Below are 12690 nucleotides of genomic sequence, written 5' to 3'. Positions count from 1 at the left end.
CAGTAGCCCAAGGCTACAATCAAACCCAGGTCTCTGACAACATGAGGCAGCATTTCTAACCACTGAGTCAGTGTGCCCTTTTTACTGCACCCTAGAAGAAAAATATCTGTAATTTACTCTGTTCCCTTTGCACATGGTCACAGACGTTTTGTGAAGTTATTGTGCATTTGATTTTTGATTTTGGTATGGTGTGATTCAAACTGGTATAAATGAATTTCATGTTCTTTGCACACATAATCTTGCCTGTGGCCCCTGTGATCTTTCAGCCTCCCTCCATTTTGGTTGAGCTCTTTTACATAATTGGTAATGTGATTGCTTTAATACCAGGGGGGCAGGGAAATTATGATGCGGTGAGGCATGACTTAGGATGTGTGGCTTGAAAAAGTAAGAAGGCAAGGGCGTAATTGATATGTGCAGCTTGTTCAAGGAGCAACTATTGAGTGTCCTTGATAAGTATGTACCCGTCAGGCAGGGAGGAAAGGGTCATGTGAGGGAGCCGTGGTTTAATAAGGAATTGGAATCCCTTGTTAAATGGAAGAGGGCAGTCTATGTAAAGATGAGGCGTGAAGGTTCAATTGGGGCGATTGAGAGTTATAAGGTAGCCAGGAAGGACCTGAAGAGAGAGCTAAGAGCAGCAAGGAGGGGACATGAAAGGTCCTTAGTTGGTAGGATTAGGGAAAACCCTAAGGCTTTCTATAGGTATGTCAGGAATAAAAGAATGACTAGGGTAGGAATAGGTTCAGTCAAGGATAGTAGTGGGAAGTTGCGTGTGGAGGCTGAAGAGATTGGGGAGACACTGAATGAATACTTTTCGTCAGTATTCAATCAGGAACAGGACATTGTTGTCAATGTGAATACTGAGTCACAATTAAGTAGAATGGATGGCTTTGAGGTATGTAGGGAAGAGGTGTTGGAAATTCTGGAAAGGGTGAAAATAGATAAGTCCCCTGGGCCAGATGGCATTTATCCTAGGATTCTCTGGGAAGCAAGGGAGGAGATTGCAGAGCCATTGGCCTTGATTTTTATGTCCTTGTTGTCTACAGGAGTAGTGCCAGAAGATTGGAGGCTAGCAAATGTAGTTCCCTTGTTCAAGAAGGGGAGTAGGGATAACCCTAGTAACTATAGGCCGGTGAGTCTCATTTCTGTTGTGGGCAAAATCTTAGAGAGAATTGTAAGGGATAGGATTTATGAACATCTGGATAGGAATAATGTGATCAAGGATAGTCAGCATGGTTTTGTGAAGGGCAGGTCGTGCCTCACAAACTTTATTGAATTCTTTGAGAAGGTGACTAAGGATGTGGACGAGGGGAAAGCGGTAGATGTGGTGTATATGGATTTTAGTAAGGCGTTTGATAAGGTTCTCCATGGTAGACTACTGCAAAAAATACGGAGGTATGGCATTGAGGGTGAGTTGGAAGTTTGGATTAGGAGTTGGCTGGCCGGAAGAAGACAGAGGGTAATAGTTGATGGCAAAGGTTCATCTTGGAGTGCCGTCACTCGCGGTGTTCCGCAAGGATCTGTTTTGGGACCATTGCTGTTTGTCATTTTTATAAATGATCTGGAGGAGGGGTTAGAAGGTTGGGTGAGCAAGTTTGCGGATGATACGAAAGTCGGAGGAGTTGTAGACAGTGAGGAAGGATGTGGCAGGTTACAGTGGGATATAGATAAGCTGCAGAACTGGGCAGAAAGGTGGCAAATGGAGTTCAATGTAGCTAAGTGTGAGCTGATTCACTTTGGTAAGAGTAACAAAAAGATGGGGTACTGGGCTAATGGTCGGATACTTGGTAGTGTGGATGAGCAGAGGGATCTTGGTGTCCATGTACACAGATCTTTGAAAGTTGCCACCCAGGTAAATAGTGCGGTGAAGAAGGCATATGGCATACTGGCTTTTATTGGTAGAGGAATTGAGTTCCGGAGTACTGAGGTCATGTTGCAGTTGTATAAGACTCTGGTGCGGCCGCATCTGGAGTATTGTGTGCAGTTTTGGTTGCCATACTATAGGAAGGATGTGGAGGCACTGGAACGGGTGCAGAGGAGGTTTACCAGGATGTTGCCTGGTATGGTAGAAAGATCGTATGAGGAAAGGCTGAGGCACTTGGGGCTGTTTTCATTGGAGAAAAGAAGGTTTAGGGGTGACTTGATAGAGGTGTACAAGATGATTAGGGGCTTAGATAGGGTCGACAGTGAGAATCTTTTTCCACATATGGAGTCAGCTATTACAAGGGGGCATAGCTTTAAATTAAGGGGGGGTAGGTATAGGACGGATGTTAGGGGTAGGTTCTTTACTCAGCGAGTCGTGAGTTCATGGAATGCCCTGCCAGTAGCAGTGGTGGACTCTCCCTCATTATGGGCATTTAAGTGGGCATTGGATAGGCATATGGAGGATAGTGGGCTAGTGTAGGTTAGGTGGGCTTGGATCGGCGCAACATCGAGGGCCGAAGGGCCTGTACTGCGCTGTATTCTTCTATGTTCTATGTTCTATGTTCAAAGTCCATGATTTTGGAACTTCCTGTGCCCTTGTTCACCCTGTACCCTCCCCATGTAGTGGCCAGAGACTCAACAACTTGTTTGATCCTCTTCTGTAAGAGTGCCAGTGCCTGCTCCAAATCACTGTGAGGCCTCATGCTACTATCTGCAACTTCCCCTTCTCAGAGTGACCCCTCCCTCAGAAACATAGTATGCTGAAGCACATCCCCAGACATGAGCTCCCCACTTTCTCCAGGACTTCATGGAGTACCCCCAACCATTACTGATCAAACCAACATGATTTATTATGGTCCACCCAAGGAGTGTCTTGGTGGAAAGCCAAGACTTCGAATTATGAATGTTCTGAGGAAAGGTCACTGGACCCCAAATGTTAACTTTGAGTTCTCTTCACAGATGCTGTAGACCTGCTGAGCTTCTCCAACACCTTCTGTTTTTGTTGTGTTAGAATTATTAGAATTAGAATTAGGATTAGAATTAGAATTGATTGTCATGTGTACTCAAGTATGGGGATACTGGAGTACATTGAAAAGTGTACAAAGTTGCCATTCCTGGCACCATCTTAGGTACAAAAGTACATAGGTACAAAATCTTGGGTAGCAAGCAGAAAAATAAAGAAGTAAGTTAAAAGTTCAACCTTGCAGTCCTTCTGAAGAGCTTGATCAGGGGCCTGTATCTGGACTCTTTCAGCCCAATGCTGAGACTATCGCCAGCAGGAATAAGTAGACCAATTTTGAGTCCTTTCACCGCGTTACCAATGCAGAACCGTGTGGCCATTCCTCAGCGCCATCTTGCCTGTACCGATGACTTCGCCGCCATGAGTCCGCACTGAGCTAATATCAACAATGCAGTTGCTGCTAAAGCTGTTGGGTCCCACAGCGAGCACTAGGCCCAACCTCATCTCCCTCCTCCACTACTGCCGTCACTCAGAGTATAAACTCAATTCCCTCTGCTGCTACCACCAGGAAGAGACCTTACGTCAAACATGCTGAAATCACTTAGTTCTCCACAGAAGGTAAGTAGGTTAAAATAAGAAAATAAAACAATGTAGGAGGAGAAAAAAAGAGTAAAAGCAGACATTACACTGCTGCTCCACCACCATCTTGAACCAGAAACCCACTTCATCAGACTGATGTTTCAATAACACCCCATCTGACCTACCTCTATTCTGGGACTACTTGCACTTGTCCTCCCGTATCTACTGTGATCCAATTTCTATACTGCAAGGACATGGGTAGGACCAACTGCCTGACTGGAATAGAACAAGCTTTTGATTGACTGTAGTAGTACCCCTCTCACTGGCTGTGGTCTCTGTTCACCCACCTAAGTACACTTGCCTTTTAGCTGTCACACGCTGCCATTTGCTCAAAGCACATACAATGTATTTGTTGTGTAAATTGCTGGCACATGCTGCATGCCTGACATTTCCATAACATTGAGTTGCCAATTCCTATCCGGCTGATAGTTTGAAGACTTGAGGGGAAAATCAGGGAAATTTTCTTATCAATGAAAATCTGATTTGTTCATCCTCAACTTATTTTTCATTCTATTTTTATTCTCACTGCACTGGGGAGGGGAAAATTCCATCCTTAGACATGGTAAAAAAATCTTGAATATTGTAGACTTACAAAAATAAATTAGATGCTTCAATAAACAATGGGCGTTTGATAGCACTATATGACACTATCCATGAAAATCCTGTTCAATTTGGAAAGAAAGTTTTTAAAATCATGGCAAGAAGAAATTTGATTCTTAAGTTAAACAGCTTAGTCATAAAGATAAAGTTTAAGAGCCAGAGCAGTTGCCCACTTGCCAGCTGATTGCTTGTATGATTTATGATAATGTATTTGTGACTAACACATATACAGTATTGAGTGTGTTTTATTGAAGTTTTTAAAATGGGTATAGTAAAATGGGGTGTTGCATTGCTCAAACCTAGTAAAGACATTGATGTTCAATTTGAGCCTTGTGAGTAGCCATTTCATTTCTTATAATTCTCATGTCCAAATGATAGAGTGACTTATCAGGGATGGGAAGTCATATCTTACAGAAGTTGATCCACTTCAGTGTCATACCATACTGAAACTATAGAGACCCAGAGAATTTCACTCTGTGGTGAGTTCACCAATAGGACCTAATGCAATACTAGGGACAGTACCAATAGACACAGTCCATCTCTCTAAGGAGAAAAGTTGGTTAAGATTCCTAGTCCTAAATGATATTTGATGAAGCCTCTTTGCTGGTAAGTCCATCTAGGAAGACATTTGTTGAGTATGATATCCAACTTACATGTAATGTATTCCAAAGAGAAGCAGCCTTAATCTAGATGAAGGTGCTAAGAATGAGCTATTTGACAAGTCCTCTGAAATATGTTGCTTGTGGGATATGATTCCCATCCCAGTATGATTAAAGTTTTTATCGTGAAGGGAACCCAAATCTGGTAGAGAAACAACAGGAACAAAATAAAAATCAGTGTGACATTTAAACTTATTTTACATAAGACAATCAATTATTAACTTTAAATAGTTAGCATTTACTTGACTCTGAATAACTGAAAGTACAGATTAGGGAAAAAATTACCTGCGGGGGAAAATAATCACCACTTCTTGTGTAGTTAAATGAAGTTGAAGTGCTTTCTAAATTTAGAACCTGAATCTATTGTGTTTCTGGCCTTTTTAAGTAACAACATTTAAATTCATTGACAACTTAATATTTCAAAGAGCCATCTGTTCTATTACAAATGCAGCATATTTCAAAGAACCCGTAATGCGTAAACCCTTGGGTATAAATATTAAATAAAAAGGGACCATTTAATTGAATTGAATATAATCATGCATGAAATGTTTTAGATTAAATATTCCAAAGAATCTGAAGTATCATATCCAAAAATGAATCTCATATTCTGAATTAATTTATTATGATTGGCAACTTCCCCTTCTAGATTTGTAAGTGGGAAATCACCCAAAGTTACCCTTCCTCTTTTATTAGCTGTGGATCCATTGCTCTTGTGCACCAGAAGAAAAACAAATCTCTTTCTCACACACACACACGCACACACACACACACACACGCACACACACGCACACACGCACACACACACACACACAACACACACACACAGGGAAAGTTGATTTTGTGCTGATGCTAACCTTCTCTGTTAAATGTTGTCACTGATAAGTCTTCATGCGTTATTTAAGTCTTCTAATTTTAAAGTAAGCAGTGCAATCTGTTAATTTGCTGACTAGGAATGAGTGAATTCTAACATTTAGGACCTGTCTCCTTTGCAATGACACCAACTCATTTTAATTAGATATCAACTCTTTTGTTCAGTTACCTGAAGCATCATTCCAAGCAAAATACCGCAAATGTATTGCGAAATACATTGCGCTGTAGTAGGAATTAAAGGTGATTAAGTGGTAGCTACTTAGACAAGTTAATCAAATTTGTTATCTTGGCAAGTTTGTTCGAAAAAAATTACAGTACCATTTATCTTACATTTGCCTAAGTGAATTCTGCGCTTAACTTCAAAGCATTGGTAACATATTTTGCTATCATGTATTAATACATATTTATATATTTTATACTATATAGTTGATACATATTTATGAAATTCCTCATCAAATCACTCACCAGCATAATTTTAAAAAAAAACAATGGTACTCAAAACATTGACTCTGTTGATCTATCCACAGTTGCTGCCAGACCTGCTGAGTTTCTCCAGCACTTTTTGTTTGTATTTCAGATATCCAGCATCCATAGGATAACATGTATAACATGTGCTTTGTTAATTCAAAATCACTGTAACACAATTGAAGAAATGTGGACATTGTTCCTAAAGCATGATCTTTGAAAACATCTGTTGGCTGCAAAGTGATTACATTGCCAACACATTAAGCGTTGTTTCTAAAACGCGATTTTTCTATAATGCCAGTTGCAGCAGTTTAAGAAAGCCAACTTCTCAAGGGCAAGGTTAGGTGAATTGGCCACGCTAAATTGACCGTAGTGTTAGGTGAAGGGGTAAATGTAGGGGGATGGGTCTGGGTGGGTTGCTCTTCGGAGGATCAGTGTGGACTTGTTGGGCTGAAGGGCCTGTTTCCACACTGTAAGTAATCTAAGCTAATCTAAATAGGGATGGCTATTAAACTTTGGCCTTGCAAGTGACACCACATTCCATGAAATAATTTTTTGCAAGTCTAATAATATATTTTTTAAAATAGCATTGTACTAAACAATACTGTGAACATCAGGCAGATTATACGCATCTAGTAGGTTAGAAAAATGTTTTAAAAGTTTTGATGTGGAGTGTTGGACTGGGCTGAACAAAGTTAAAAATCACATAACATCAGGTTATAGTCCAACAGGTTTATTTGGAGGCGCTAGTTTTTGGAGTTCTGCTCCTTCATCAGCTGGTTCACCTGAACAACCTGGTCTTGTGTGATTTTTACTTTTATACTTTAGCATTCATATAGTATCTTTCGTGAAGTTAACAAACACAAAGTTGTTTTACAGATGAAAAAATGTAGCAACTCCATTAAACATAGGAAACATGCAAGATCCCAGGAACAAGAAAATGATAAGCATCAGATTAACTAGGTTAGTGATGTTCACTGAAAAATAATCAACACACTGAAGAGAATGACCCTGCTCATCTTTGAAGTTGTGCTACAGCATTGGTTGGAGATTTTAATTTCCCCTGTATTGACTGGGCTGCTCAGATGGGGTGGAATTTGTCAAAAGTGTCCAAGAAAGTTCCCTAAATCAATATGTAGTGGGCCCTACTCAGGTGGGTACAACACTGGACCTCCTCATAGGAAACACGGTCAGGCAAGTGACTGAACTGTCGTTCGAGAGCACTTTGTGTCTGGTGACAATAACTCTCTTAGTTTTAACATTGTTATGGAAAAAGAGAGGAGAGGTCTACAGATTAACGTGCTAAACTGGAGCAGGATCAATTTTGGGGCCATTAATCAGGATCTAGCAGGGGTCGATTGGCTGAGTTTGTTTGAAGGAAAAGGAATGACTGGCAAATGGGAGGCTTTTAAATGTGTGATATCAAAAGTGCAGGGACAGTATGTCCCTGCTAGGGTGAAGGGAGAAGTTGGCATGTTTAGGAATCCATGGCGGACGAGGGATATTGAGGTTCTGGCCAGAAAAAAGAAGGCATACATTGGGTTGAAACTATCAGGCTCAAGTGAATACCTGGATGACTATAAAATTTGTAGGAGCACACTTAAGAAGGATATCAGAACAGCTAAAAGAGGGTATGAGATGAATCTGGCAGATAAGGTTAAAGATGATCCAAAGATGTTCTATAGCTATATTAAGAACAAAAGGAAAATAATAGGTCCCTTAAAGATCAGCGTGGCCAACTATTGTGGAGCCAAAGGAAATGGGGGAGATTTTTAATGAATATTTCTCCTCCCTGTTTACTGGGGAGAGAATCATGCATGCTAAGGAAATAAGGGAAACAAGTGGGGATGTTTTGGACCAAATACATATTACCAGAGAGGAGCCTTAAAGCGCATTAAGGTGGATAAATCCCCCTGGGCATAATCAAGTCCATCCTCGGATGTTGTGGGAAGTTAGGGAAGAGGCCCTTGCAGAGAGTTTTGCTTCATCTTTAGCCACTGGTGAAGTTCTGGAAGACTGGAGAGTGGCTAATATTGTTCCATTGTTTGAGAAAGGTAGCAAAGACAAGCCAGGGAACTACAGGTCAGTGTGCCTGACATCAGTGGTAGGTAAGTTGTTGGAGAGGATACAAAGGGAAAGGATCAAACAACATTTGGATGGTCAAGATCTGATTAGGCATAGTCAGCATGGATTTGTGGATAGATGGATGAGATGAGAGTAGGGCAATAGATATTGTTTACATGGACTTTACTAAGGCCTTTGACAAGATACCACATGGCAGGCTAGTCATGAAGGTTCAGTCGCATGTGATCCAGGGAGAGCTGGCTAATTGGATTCAAAATTGGCTCGATGGTGGAACACATAGGGTGATGGTTGAAGGTTGTTTCTCAGACTGGAGGCCTTTGACTAGTGGTGTACTACAGGGGTCAGTTTTGGGACTTTTGTTATTTGTTATTTCTATAACTGATCTGGATATGAACGTACAAGGCATAAATAGTAAGTTTCCAGATGATACAAAATTAGGAGGTATCATTGATAGTGAGGAAGGTTATTAAAAATTACAGAGGGATCATGATCAGTGGGCGGAGGATTGGCAAATGCAATTCAATACAGATTGGTGGGCGGCACGGTGGCACAGTGGTTAGCACCGCTGCCTCACAGTGCCAGAGACCCGGGTTCAATTCCCGCCTCAGGCGACTGACTGTGTGGAGTTTGCACGTTCTCCCCGTGTCTGCGTGGGTTTCCTCCGGGTGCTCCGGTTTCCTCCCACAGTCCAAAGATGTGCAGGGTCAGGTGAATTGGCCATGCTAAATTGCCCGTAGTATTAGGTAAGGGGTAAATTTATGGGTGGGTTGCGCTTCGGCGGGTCGGTGTGGACTTGTTGGGCCGAAGGGCCTGTTTCCACACTGTAATCTAATCTAAATCTAAATAAGTGTGAGGTGTTAACATTGGAAAGTAAAACCCAGGTAGGACTTATACAGCAAATGGTAAGGTCCTGAGGAGTGTTGTGGAACAGAGAGACCTAAGAGTACAGTATATAATTTGTTGAAAAGAACATCACAGTAGAGAGTGTGATGAAGAACGCATTTACCATGCTGGGAGAAAGTGAGGACTGCAGATGCTGGAGATCAGAGCTGAAAAATGTGTTGCTGGAAAAGCGCAGCAGGTCAGGTAGCATCCAAGGAGCAGGAGATTCAACATTTCGGGCATAAGCCCTTCTTCAGGAATGCTGGCCTTCATTGGTTGAGGCATTGAATACAGGAATTGGGCCATTATGTTACAGTTACATAAGTAATTGGTGAGGCCACAATTGGAATATTGTGTACAGTTTTGGCCACCCTGTTATAGGAAAGACATAGTTAAACTGGAAAGAGTGCAAAGAAGATTTGTGAGGTTGTTGCAAGGACTAGTAGATCTGAGTTAAAGGGAGAGGTTGGCCAGGATAGGACTTCATTCCTTAGAGCATAGGTGAATGAGCTGTGATCTTATTGAGGTGTATAAAATCATGAGGGGCGTAGATGGGATGAATGCATATGGGTTTTTTTCCAGGGATGGGGAATTGAAAACGAGAGGGCAAAGGTTTAAGTTGAGAGAGGAAAAATTTAAGAAAGACCTGAGGAGCAACTTCTTCAGGCAGAGAGTAGTACGTATGTGGAACGGCCTGCCAGAGAAAGCAATTGAGGCAGATAAAATAGCAACATTTTAAAAACATCTGGATAGGTAGGTACATGGATGGAAAGAGTTTAGAGGGATATGGACCAAATGCGGGGCAATTGGAACTAGTTGAGTGGGCACCATGGTCAGCATGGACCAGTTTGGGCTGAATGGCTTGTTTCCATGCTGTATTACTCCATGACTCTATAATTCCTTTACATTACCTGAGTGAACAATCAGGGTTAACACTTTACCACTTCAGAGAGAACAGCACCACCTTGGTGGTGTGCTTGAATGTCATATTTCATTATTCTCCTGCATCTCTGTATAAATATTGCTTTACTCATTTGAAAGGCTGTTGCAGCATTTAGGCATTAGAAAAAGACGCATGAAAAAAAAAACAAAGTACTCATCCAAAATATGATTTTAAGTCATTGTTAAATTTGGCACGAGGACTCAAGAAGTTCATTCCCAGGAAAAAAACAAGAATGCATGCTTAAAGATAGATACTCTTAGGGATTACAAGCCTGTAATCAATACATTTCTTTGTCTTCCAAATACATACAAAACAAATTTTGGTCAAGCAGTTTTATGACCTAGATGTTGCTGTTAAATTAATGTTGCGTTTTTAGGTGTCTCCATTATTATAATCTATGTTACCAAGCAACACGTAATTGAGAGAAAATATACTCATGAATTGCTAATTGTCACAAGTTGCTGAAAAATGGTAGGCCTCCATGAACCTTCATGTATGTTTTATCAAATATTTCATTTGCCCATCAAATAGCCATTAAACTCAACGTAGACTGTTAGTATGAGGCTTCAATAGATTTTTATTGAGGGGTCTTGTCATTTCTATAAATGCTTATAATATGAATATAGGAGGTATCGTTAGCAACTTGCAGATGGCAACAAGTTGGTAGTGAAATGGACAGCAAAGTAGGTTACCTCAGAGTACAATGGGACCATGGGCAAATGGGCTGAGGAGCGGTAGGTGGAGTTTAACTTACATAAATGCGAGGTACTGCATTTTGATAGGGTAAATAAGAACAGGACTTATACACTTTATGGTAAGGTCATGGGGAGTGATGCTGAACGAAACACCTTGGGGAGCAGGTTATTTTTTTCTTGAAAGTAGAATCGCAGATAGACAATATGGTAAAGAAGGCTGTTGGTACACTTGCTTTTATTGGTCAGTGCATTTGAGTATAAGAATTGGAAGATCGTGTTGCAGATATACAGGATATTGGTTAGGCCACTTTTGGAATATTGCATTTACTTCTGGCGTCTCTGCTATAGGAAAGATATTGTGAAACCTGAAAGGGGTCAGAAATGATTTACAAGGATGTTGCCAGAGTTAGAGGGATTGAGCTTCAGGGAAAGGCTGAATAGACTGAGCCTATTTTCCCTGGAGCTTCAGAGGCTGAGAAGTGACCTTATAGAGTTTTATAAAATCAGGAGGGTCATGGATAGGGTACATAGTTAAGATCTTTTCTTCAGAGTAAGGGAGTCCAAAATGAGAGGGCATAACTTTAAGGTGAGAGGGGAAAGGTTTAAAAGGGACCAAAGAGGTAACTTTTTCATGCAGAGGGTTGTGTTTGTATGGAATGAGCTGCCAGAGGAAGTCATGAAGTCTGGTACAATTGCAACATTTAAACTGCATATTGATTGGTAAATGAATAAGAAGGCTTTAGAGGGATATGGGTCAAATTTTGTCAAATGGGACCACTTTTGTTTGGGAAACGTGGTCAGCATGGAAGAGTTACACTGAAGAGTCTGTTTCTGTGCTGTGCAGCTCTATGCCTCTATCACTAGTATCCTTACACACAGACAAGGAAGGACAACACATCCATCTTCAGACAAGCCAAACAGAGACACGCACGAAAATTCCTAGAAGCATGGCATTTCAACCGGAACTCTATCAACAAACGCATCTAGTTAGACCCCATCTATCACCCCTGAGAAAAAGAACAGGAAATAACATCACCATAGGAGATGACATCACCATGGGAAATGACATCACCAAGCCAACGAAACCCAAACATATAAATAGAAAGCAGAAATCATGTACACTGCTTCGCCTGAGACTCACTAAAGATGTTACCTAGTAGGATGACGAAATGTCTGGAAATGAACCTCCCAGCTCAGTGAGCAAACCTACATCCAGAACCTCAACCTGAGCTACAAATCTTCTCAAAACTCGCTCTATGCCTCCATGACTAATTGTCTTGTGATACCTTCCAGCCCCATTGGCCCAGAATGGGAAAAATGGAGTCATCTTATTGCATTTGTTTAAATCTTGCTAATCAGTTCTGCCTCTCAGTTTTACGCTCTTTCTTTCTCTTTAGTTCATTTTCTGTACTTGATTTATCTTTTACTCCCCCTTTTCCCCTACTGTTTCTTTCTCAATTCTTATATCTTAATGCTTAAGGAGGTTAATTCGTTGTCTCATTATTCATTGAAGTTCCAGGTGCCTAGATGTTTACAAAGTTCATGCAATGTTTGACACAAAATCTGTTCAAGCTGAAAGTTGAGGGGAGATTTAATTCCTGGGTATTCTTTCAAATATTCCATTTGAGCACATTTTGAACTAGTACAATATTGTTCTTAGGGCTTTTGACCTCAAAATTCCCATACTGTTGGCAGCTTGAAAATAAAATCATGTTATTGTTATTATATGAAATACATTGCCCTCTGCAAAATATTGTTAAACCACTCTAATCTTTTCCAGAGCTTGAATTTCAGCATCATCACTGATATTCTGCAGTCACTCAAATTGAAACTGACAAGATCATCGCCAGAGAACATTTCTGCTAAGGCCACTCATCCGTCACTTCAAAAGTTCCTTTCAAGTTGTCATGCCAACTATCCAAAGCCAAAACTGAAGACACCATGCATTAATCATAAGGGGTATATTGTTAA

This window comes from Chiloscyllium plagiosum, unplaced genomic scaffold (assembly GCF_037043375.1).
Source record: "Chiloscyllium plagiosum isolate Xiang-an unplaced genomic scaffold, Cpla_swu_hap1 HiC_scaffold_2, whole genome shotgun sequence".
In the NCBI taxonomy this organism is placed as follows: domain Eukaryota; kingdom Metazoa; phylum Chordata; class Chondrichthyes; order Orectolobiformes; family Hemiscylliidae; genus Chiloscyllium; species Chiloscyllium plagiosum.
Note: the sequence above shows the minus strand (reverse complement) of the source record.